Raw genomic sequence first — 10,848 nt, forward strand, 5'->3', positions numbered from 1 at the left:
GAAAAAAACTGTAAAAAAAAAAAAAAGGTGCAAATGAAGAGATTTTTTTCCTTTAAAAAAAAAAAAAAAAAAAAAACACAAGCAGTTTCTCAACCACTCCAAGAGAAACACATTTACGCTCAAAGAAAAAATAGTAGCAATGTGTCAATGCATGTCGATGACAAATTTCCAAATGAATCAAAAGAGGAACTGCTTTTATTTAGAGGAACTGTGATTAGATTGAGGAACTTACTGAAGTGGCTTAGTGCATTAAACATGTGGCAATGTTTGTGTTTTTATTGCCCACTGCTTCAAAATCTGGACAGTCCTCTAGACAAGGGGGAGGAGGGCTTTCTTTCTTTTTTTTTTCTTTTTTTATTTGGTTCAAGCAAAAAACTTTATTCAGAAACCATGTTCTAAACCAGCTTTCGTCGTCACATTTGAAAATCTAACTATTACGTTGACATTTCTGCTGTAAATATGGTTATTCTGGAGTATTTTACCCAAACGGAGGTACTTCTTTTCTTTGCTATGTATATATATATATATATATATATATATATATATATATATATATATATATATTATATATCTGAACAGCAAAAATCATTTACTCAGCAAGCATTTATCAGTGTGGCCGTTAGTCAAGTTTTAAGGTCACTTCATTATTTGATTTAGCAGATTTTAAAAGAAGCACCGAATCACAAGCAACCAAGCAGACCGAAAGAAAACTGGGTTGAAACACCGAGCAGGTAAACCACGAGTCCGTTCATCCCTGCCGACTTCTTAGAAGAGTGGAACTTCGACGAGACACTCCAGATTAACCCGGTTATTTATCTTCCATTCACGACAAAATTTAAGATTGTTCCATGTTTATGATAATGCTTTAGCTAAAGCTGAGCTACGCAGAATAGCAGCACTGATCTGCAGAGCACGGTCTTTCTTTCACAGACTTTCCCCTTATTAATTGTGGAAAGAACCGAAACAAAGAGGCCTCGTAAAACCCATTAACCGTGTGGATGAAACACTGCTCGACAGATTGGCAAAGAAATGCCAGGAATATAGAAATGACTTGGTATGAATAATGCATGGCTCTGTTTTGTTAGGAAACATCTGTCCCACTCAGAGACTAACGCTCAGCCTTGAGTCGACCGATTGTTTTTTTTTTTTCTTCTCCCTCCCAGTAAATGATCAGAACTAATCCACAACTAGAGAACAGCAGAGGAATGCTGCAAAAGGTAACTCTAATATTGTTTTTTTTTCTTAACCTTACTTGAACAATTTAACAAAACTAGTTTATAGTTGCTCGAGTTGAGTTGGCAGAAAAATCTGGTTAGTAATGAATATCAATTCACATTAAGGACTAAGAGAAATCCTTTTTCTCCACAAGCCGGTCTGCAGACACACATCACGCTTTTTTCATTTTCTCTCCAAAACTAGAACTTTCTCAGGTTCGTATGCGTCTGTCGTTTGGATGAAAGATGCACGTCTAAAGGCTTGAGGCCTTTCTGCACAATCCAGTATAAAGTAACGCCTCCGCTGTAAAAACGGCAACTGAACACTGGGAAACTTTGGGAGTATTCAACGCAGATTGTGTATTATTTAATCCGCGATAACTAGAGTACCTTCAATAATTAACAGCAAAGATGTTTTATGAGACAGTCAAAATCAATTCGTAATGAGCTGCATGAATAAATCGATAGACAAATAACAGTCCATCTGTTTCAAGGTATATTTTTCGTACCTGAAATGTTTGAACAGAAACACTGAAATGCAAAAATCCAGATTGCTTGACTGATTGTTGCAGTTCCACAGGGAAATTAAGCACTGCTCTTACACATGTTTTTGTGATTAGCAGCATTTGTGTTGTCACCTGAAATCACAGATAACAATCTTGGTTTTGGCTGGCCAGGTTTGAAAATGCCATTCGGAGAGACTCTTAAATTAAATTGTCCAAAAACTGCAACATCCAATCCAACTTCGGTCACAGTGAAGGAAAAGCTGACTTTTTATTATTATTATTATTATTATTATTATTATATCTCTAATAAATTAACTCAGGACAAAAGGCTAATGAAGCTCTCTTTATTTGAATGCTCTGTTATGGAACTGCTGGGAAAACTAGCAGTCTCAGGTTGAAGGTAGCCGACATTAAATTTTAACAAAGGAAAAAAACACGCATAATAAAAAAACAGCAAAACACTCCCATAATAATGAAGCCCAGGGTTTATGGATGGGTTGTAAGATACAGGAAGTAATAATTGGATACATTAGCCACTTTTTGTGTCTGCACAGTGGGACACGATAAATAAGAGATAAATAAGAGACATGTTGCCGAGCGCTAGTCTGAGCTCACTTTTCAGTGTGAATTGGAAAGACTCGTGTGGTGGTAATCATAAGGTTTGTTGATTTCTGTTTATTTTTTATCATGTGATAAATTACATCATGTGAAACAATTCAGGTTTTGAATTCATATAGGTATCAATACAGGTGAAACCGTTGTAGTTTTACAGGAAGAATTACTTCCCTTGTCTCGTACAGAATCATCTGGAAGCAAGAGGAAGAGTGAATGTAAGCACTTTTTTTTGCCCTTAAGCAAGAAAAAAAAATGAAACTTGCTCTCTCACTTGCTCTCTCAAAACAATTTCAAGTTCAAAAAAAGATGCTTTGCTTCAGGATTCACATTAATTTCCTTTCTACCTGAACTCCTACTGCAGGAACAAAAAAGAGAGCACATAACATTCTTTAAAGTAAGAGAATATTCCAGAGTCACTACGGAACAATATTTGATGTCTAAGAATAAAACGATTAAACTAATAAGCAGATTCACTTAACCCTGAGAGAAGAACATATGACGTTGATATCTAAGCTAAAGGACTTAGATAAATCAACATAACAAAAACACAATCAAGAGTTACTTTCCTCACTGCCATAAAGAAACAAAAGGCCAAACTATTTTCGTAACTACAGCCAGATTAGTCAGTCGAATTAGACAAATCGGTTTAATATGACAAATCGGTTTAATACAAGATCCACTTTCGTCAGAGTAGACTGCTGCGAAAACGAAAGCCGGTAAACATTCACGATGAGAGGAGCTGTGAAAACTAAAAAAAGGTGACCTGTGGTTCAGTCAAAGAGAAACATCCCAGCTAAACAAACTCACATGTCTTTAGTTCAGCATGCAGCGAGAGCTCTGGAGCCTTTACAGTCACATGCTCTGCAAAGAGCTGAGAACTTACTAGGAATCATTGCCTTTACAAAATACCATGAAGTTTCCAAGTCTTGAGTGATTCAATTAGCGGGCATCTGTGCTTAAAGAATGAACTCGAAGACTAGCAGGCCAGCTGGGGGGTTTGAACACCCCGCAAGAGGTCATGATAGAAAAAAATAGACAGGGGATAGTTTTTCTCTCCGAACTACTTTATTAGGGTTCACTCAATTGTTTTAGCACCTGAATCCTGTCTGTGCTCTGCACAGGAGACAATGAAAGGATTCTTTAGCTGAAGCGTTGAAAATGCCCTGTAATCCGCATTGCCAGCTGCGGCAGAAAAATTACTCTTGAACAACAGTAAAAAAAAAAAGTTAAACAGACTTAAAAGTTTTGCCCGCAAGGAAAATCTGCTCTTATTAGAGAAATCATATCCATGAGAACAAGGTTACTGGAGACCATAGAACTTCACTGGAACTAATTAGTAATCAGCAGGTCGGAAGCTAAAGTCCCACTTCTTTGCGAACAGTGAATGCAACACAAGTAAACGTTAGCGAGTTGCACTGCCAATAACACTCTTTGGTAAACTCATTTCTATAAATTAATCAAAAATAAGAATTCATGCAATATTAGGAGTATTAGCCATTCAAGCAGCACTCTGTAATTTGATGTGGCATGATCCACAAATAAAAAACAACATTTTAATCCATACATAGGGGAAATCTTTGTAATTCATTGAATTGCTATTGGAATTTCAAAAACTACTTACTATTAAAGTAACTGAAGGACATTTCGCTTCCTTACAAAAAAAAAGAAAATTGTAATAAATCAAAAATGAACAACAAAAACAAAAACAAAAATCTGTATTAACCAGGAAAGTCCTGATATAATTCGCATGCAAAATAATGTCAGGATGAGTTTACAGAAAATGGATATTAAAATCCAATTGTATGCAATACAGTTCAGTCCGATTATAGATAGTTTCGAGTTACAAACTAAAGAACAAAAAGTCCAATTCAACCCAACTGTAACACAATACCAAGCTTTACATGTCATAAAAAGAGCAAAGAATAAAACACTGAATGCAAGATGCTCACAGTTTTCATTCTGCGCTGTGGGAAAGTCGCAGCCAGCCATCACCCGGACATTACAAAACCGAACAACAGCTTCGCTAGCATGTGGCCTCTATCTGCTGCAACGCAAAATGAAGGCTAAACTAATTGAAAAGCAGTAACACCACCAAATGTAGCTGTCAGCTGTCACAGAACATGAACCGAGATGACAGTACAGCTAATGTCGCTAGCTAGGCTATTAGCATGTAAACGAGCCAGTGCACGGGCCCAGGCGCTACTTCCGACACACACTGGTACGAGACCAAATGTGACACGCGCATTTCCTCCTCTCGCGAGCCAGGGTCAACAGGACGGCAGCCATAAGCAGTAACGTGAATATGAGCAGCTACAGAGGTGTGAAAGATGCTCACTTACCTCTCCGTATCATGCAGGAACCCACATTCTGATGTAGTGAGACTGACTGCTGATTTGTAAACACTAGCTGGTCAGGCGGATATACTGAAGATCAGCTGACTGGTCATGTGATCAGCGGAAAGAAGCTCATTAAATGTGACTTTTTATGCAGCCAAAAAGGAAATTCTTAGTTGTTCTTTTATTCAGAGCAAGATGTTTGGTGCTTTTCATGTGGTAAGTGGTTTAAATTATGCTGTAACCAGCTGTAGACCAGCTGATAACACTACTAGAGGTGATACGGAGTCCCCTAAAAAGTGCAAACACTCCTATCATAAAGAAAATACACCATGAAGTAATAAATATATTTACTACCGTTGTAAGAACTATCATATCCTAAAGGTCACATTGTTCAGCAAAGGATGAACTAGGATTTTGTCAACTTTGAAAAAAATAATCATTTTATAAATTAAGAGAATTAGGTTGTCTATGTTTTTCTGTTCATTTTATGTTAAAATTGTCCACAAGTTTACGGGTAAGGCTCATCCTAAAATGATTTTTCTCCCTATTTCTTCTGTCTAAAAGTCTTGTCCTTCCACTCTTGTAAAGAAATTCCTGGATCATTAAATGACTTGGTTAATCTAGGTCAGTAATAATAATGAGCCATGGTCCTTCACCACTGATTAATTGACATACCTATTCAGAATCTTTCTCCTCATTCTTTCCATTCTTTTATTCTTTCAATGTATAATCAATATAATAATATTTAAATTCATTCATCCATCCAGGGGCGTAAACAGGTTCGAGAAGGAAGTAAACCTATCTTATTGGTGTATTCTGTCAGTGTCTTCAAGATGCTGCTGTGGTGATGTTTCAGGAATAAGACTCTGCAAAGTTTTATTTGCCGGATGTATGGAGTATCTGATCTGTTTCCAGTTAGAAACATGAGTTAGAGAGAGATGACTCCTGTCCTGGCCGTTTATCACTCTGTTGTGAACCTCTCCGGTGAAAGCTGAAGGTCACATTCTAAGGATGCAGCAGCAGGACTACATCGTCTGCCAAAAAACAAAGCTACAACCCTGAGGTTCAAATCCAGACAGTCTCGTCTTCATAACTACATGTTCTACACACAAACAGAATCCAGCCTGCTCTGATTTATTTTATTTTATTTTTTTTTTTGCATTGCATGGACCCAATAGCCAATAACAAGACGCTGTGCAGTTTGAAACTCAAGTTCGAAAATAATTGTATTTATTTTTTTTATCCCCATAAATTTCTTCTCTGTGTAACTTCAACATAATTTTCACAGTTATTTTAAACTCCCTCTGCCAAATAGGCCCAGCAGAGATGATAAATACCGTGTATCAAGAAGGACTACCTTCCACTAAGACGAATGTCTGTTTTTAGCACTTATCCTACGAAACAACCGGTATCTTTGTGTCAGCTTGATCGCTGCCATGTCTGAGGTCAAACAAGTCAGGCTGATGTGCCTTTTAAAGCGCCTTTATCAAAATAACCCCTCCAAACACGAGGACCCCAGCAAATGGCCGTAGCAAGACAAAACTGAAATCTCTGATACTTCATACAGATAATCATGTTACACATCATTACTCCTTTAAATGTTCCCGTTGCTTCGCGTGGTGGTTAGAAGCATAAATAATGACCGTCGTTGCTATTGCCATCATTATCAGAGGCAAGGCAGTTCAAGAGTGCTATTATCATCATTATTACAGCTAATATTACTGATGATGAGGCTTTCACGACCTTTCGCTGGCCCTTCCTAAAGTATTGTCATGGAAACAGGCGACAGCAAAGTGCACGGCATTGCTGAATTACTCTGTGAAGCTATTTATGACCAAATGGGGCTTGAATGTTGTTCTCGTCTCTGTACACTAAAGAAGCGATGAAGCGGCGAGCCTGAAGAAGAGACATTTGAGAGAGTCGGAGTGTGTGTGTGTGTGTGGGGGGGGGGGAGGTGCGGGTATGAACGGAAGAAACCGACCCAAGAATGAAACAACTGTTCCAAGACTTGAAACGAGAGACTAAAGAGGGAGAAAGCGCTGAAGGCACCGAAGGGCATGTGACCAAATACTGTTTAATGACTGAAAACAATGACACCAATTCACAGAAACACCAGCAGCCATGTAAGAAAGAAAATAATTGGTGCTAAGAAAATAAGCAGAGCATTCTATTCAACTGTTAAATCCCCAATAAATCTTCATGAGCACAATAAAAATAGTCCCTGCTGAGCAAACGTCATTTGAACCGTTTCCTATTGTGATCCAAATGTTGCGACTTGCAGACTGTGCTGCAAATCAGTTGCTTCACATCCTCTTAAATATGACCAAATGCAAACCAAGGTGGCAAACCCTCATAAACATTTATAAGAATAAATGCATTTTTTTATTGTAGCTCCTACTGGAAAAAAAAAAAATCCACAATTTAATTTGAGAGTATTTAAACTAAATCATTGATGACACAATGAATGATACCCCTAATAATCTTTTTGGCAAATAAACGTAACTTTTAATGTGTAGTTAATGTATTTAAATTGATCAGCATCTAAGAACTTCTTAAATGTAACCCACGGCTGTCCGCTTGTTGTTGATGGAAACAAAATTGTACTTAAAATCAGATCAACAGATAGTAATAAATAATTTTACATAAATGTGCATCTTTTTGCAACACTGAACAATGAACGATTTAAATAAAAGCATTTGTTATGCTTTCGACTTTTGTCTCATTAATAGTTATTTGTTAGCCATCCACTCAAACGTCAGTATGGTCTCTGTGGAAACTTTAAAAGTAGGCTATTGCTCCAGTTAAAACATAATTCGAGAGACTTTGCAAATTCATGCATGGATAAGTATACTGTGTGTCAACTACAATGTGTTCATAAGCAAGCTGGTTCTTTAAAAAGCACAATAAAACAGTAACCGGCCTTTTGGTGTTTTCAGGAAAGGCACTTTACTTACTTGATTTTTTTAAATTCCTCCAGTCAGCACCGTCGTAAAGTTTCACGTTTGCTTTTCGTTGTTTTACTCAGACATGTTCAACCATCTTTATTTAAAAAAAAAAAAAAAAGTTAATTCTTCAACCTCACAGGAAATATGTAGACCTGGATTTTATTGCGTCAGTCAGTAAACATATTACGAGAAAAAAACAAAAGTCAACTTTTAATAAATTAGACAAATTAAAACCAGCTCACAAGAGTACTTTCAAGTACATATTACAAATCACTGTGATGGTAAATAATGAAGAGGTAAAGACAGACAGAGGAAGGCAGTGCCGCTTTCAAACAGGCATTATTGGTCCCTACATTTCTCGACAACTAGAAACAATTTACTCCTTTTAAACACTAAGAGCTTGAGGTTTGTTGAATTGGTTCACCTTATTTGATAGATATACTATACACGCATCACCCATTTACAAACATCAGTACACTTAGTCACAGTTGACCTCCAGTGTCAGGGCAAAAAATAGCAATGATAGTTTTAAAAATAGGGTTAGATAAGGTAATATGTTAAAAATAAGTCTACAAAAATGAGCTTTCTCTGTCAGATTAGCCCCAGGTTTTCATTTATTTTGACATAAAAAGATATCTCATGCTTCACAGCAGCATCTTAATAAACATGCATCCTTTTTTAGATCTTTAGGTGGGGCTGGAATAATTATCTGATTGCCAAATTTGGGCCAAGTTTTAGATATTGTACAGCTTCACTTTTGATGATCAAATTTTCTATGGCAGGAGCTCAAAAAAGCACAAATGATGGCTCTCCTACCTCTGTACTTAAAAAGCTGCCATTAGGTATTTGTGTTGGTAGTTCTGTTTACAAAACCTTTTAAACAAGCCAATATCAACCTGTGTACTATAAAACACCCTAAACTTCGGCAAACGTGGCAGTAGGGTGATCACCGCAGTCGCTTCAAATTAAAAAAATACCCTTCGGTTGGGTTTTCAACGTCTTGTTTCTGTTCATTTTGAAAATTTTAGGTGTACAAATATTAATAAAACTTGATGTATTGTTTGTCCTTTAGTTTTAATATGTAGTGAATATCAAAGACCTCAAGTCCCACTTGCTGATAAGTAAATAATTTGTTAGAATTTCACATCTGATAAGTAAATTAAAAAAAAAAAAAAAAAAAGCTGTGATGGACATATTATAGACATTTAAAATATATGTAGTATTATTTCAGTGTTCCGACAATTAAATGTTGCAAATCAAAAATTAAACATTAAATCTGTCACATATAAATAAAAAATAAAAATCAAACCTGGCTTTCTTCAGTATTTATTTGATTACTTCCTATTTCCTGCGCTAATGTCTTTCATGAAATCAATCAAACAGCCACTGTGGCACGAGAGACAACCTGCACAGCAAATCAACTAAAGACCAATCACCTCAAAGCAGATCCAAATGCTATCTTTGATGCACTATTTCTGCATTTGTTTCTTTATTTAACTTATTTCCACAAATAAACACTTATATGACAACTTATTCGCGTGTCGTACTGTGAACGTTTTGGCACTTGATAGGCGAGGACCAGAATATTTTTAATTACACTAATGCATAAAGCCTTAGAGTTAAAAGAGGCAGTTCTTTCCTTTCAACGTGACTGAACGTAGAGTTTCTAAGAGCGCAATACAGTCCTAAAATACTTAAAGAAAGTGCAAGAACAGGGGAAAAAAATCACAGCTAGTTTTTGACATCTCTTAGCGAGGATTTATCCAACTACTGCACCAATAACACTGGATACTGTAACAGAAAGAAAAAAAAACATGTATAAATACAGCAGAGCATTTTTAACATGCTTGAAATGTCAACAATAAATGTTTACTATATGTTTTTTTTGTCCTCTGTGGGATCAACTCTGAAATTTTTGTAGTTTAAACATCTGCGAGAAAATATTATCCAGATGTGGTTGCAACAACAAAGAATGTCCAGACCCACGTACATGTACACTTTCCAGACGTTATGCCATATGCAGCCCAAGTAATATTCTACTGTGTGTAACAGCACATGCCTATTGTCTTGTGTCAAAACACAGTCAACTGCATTGAAAGAAGATGCAAGACCGGCCGAGTTATTAACTCGTGGATCTAATAACGATTAGATCCATTATGGGGCTCACAGAGAAAATATTGCTTGTTCTAACCAGGTTTTGGATGTCTCAGACGTAGCTCTCCTGCTCCTCCTTCATTGACGGAAGTGTCTGTGTGGCAACATCCGATTCCCGTGAAATAGAGACCTCGCTTGTTGCGTCTCTGCCGATTCTCTCCACCCTGATCTCTTTCCTTTCTGCCTTCACAGTGACGTCCGGTTCCCGTGCGGTTAAGTCTGCCACGAGGAGGTCTGGGTTCGAACGGCCTTGCTGGCTGTCGGCTCGGCTTTGCTCCAAGGCCTGGCTGCTGAAGAAGATGCGGATCGTGTCTTTGGGCAAGCCCAGCTGGGCAGAGAGGGTGTGGACCGCCTCTTCGTCCGGGTAGAGACCAACATCCCGGATGAAGCTCTGCAGGATTCCCAGGGCGTCATTGGACACCGTCAACCTGTCACCTGGGACCTCTTCTTTAACAATTATTTTATTATCTGTCCCGGAGCAAACTCCAACCCTGCCGTTGTTCTCGCTCTTGACGGAAGGCCTCGTCGCAAACATGTTGTTCTTGACATTTTCACTCTTGCTGTTGTGACTAACGTCGCCTTGACTTCCCAGGCGTATGGTCACATCCCTTTCCTGCACATCACCATCTCTACCAGTGCACCCCACTCTTCCAGTAACGCCCCAGTCCACACCTGGATTATAAGCGTTTTCTCTCTCCCCTTCGGCCCATTCCTTACTGTCTTCCCTTTCGTCCGCCCAGCTGGGTCTGCTGTGCAGTTTTACTCTGAAGTGCCCCCAGGCGGCCCCGGCCTCGGATTCGGCAGGTGATGCAGCGCATGGCTGGGGTGGAGACAGCTCAAGGCCTGGCTCAGGCTGCAGTGGGTGATGGGGTTGAAGATGATGTTGCTGAGACATCATGCAGTTGCGTTGGTGCTGTTGAGACAAATACACAGTGATAAGAAAAAGGAAGAAGAATATACGTTTATGGATGGAGATGCAGTGGTCAGGATTTTTTGCATCTGACCAAACAGTCCTAGTTGCAAATGCAAAAATTAAGAAACAAGGGACTTTGGTAAAAAATAATGTGAATATATATAC

The 10,848-nt window shown here is 38.1% G+C and overlaps 1 protein-coding gene across 2 annotated transcripts in view; it reads right to left on the minus strand.

The window, feature by feature from the left end:
• Positions 1-4,774, minus strand: part of tbc1d5 (TBC1 domain family, member 5) — a 24,674-nt gene extending 19,900 nt beyond the window's left edge. For both annotated transcript variants that reach the window (XM_015023275.1, XM_015023274.1), the window contains exon 1: positions 4,675-4,774. The gene's annotated coding sequence lies outside the window, so the exon portion shown is untranslated. The remainder of the gene's footprint in view (positions 1-4,674) is intronic.
• Between the last annotated feature and the right edge of the window lie 6,074 nt (positions 4,775-10,848).

Source organism: Poecilia latipinna, unplaced genomic scaffold (genome assembly GCF_001443285.1).
Source record: "Poecilia latipinna isolate Pla-1442-1.1 unplaced genomic scaffold, P_latipinna-1.0 Scaffold3258, whole genome shotgun sequence".
NCBI classification, from domain to species: domain Eukaryota; kingdom Metazoa; phylum Chordata; class Actinopteri; order Cyprinodontiformes; family Poeciliidae; genus Poecilia; species Poecilia latipinna.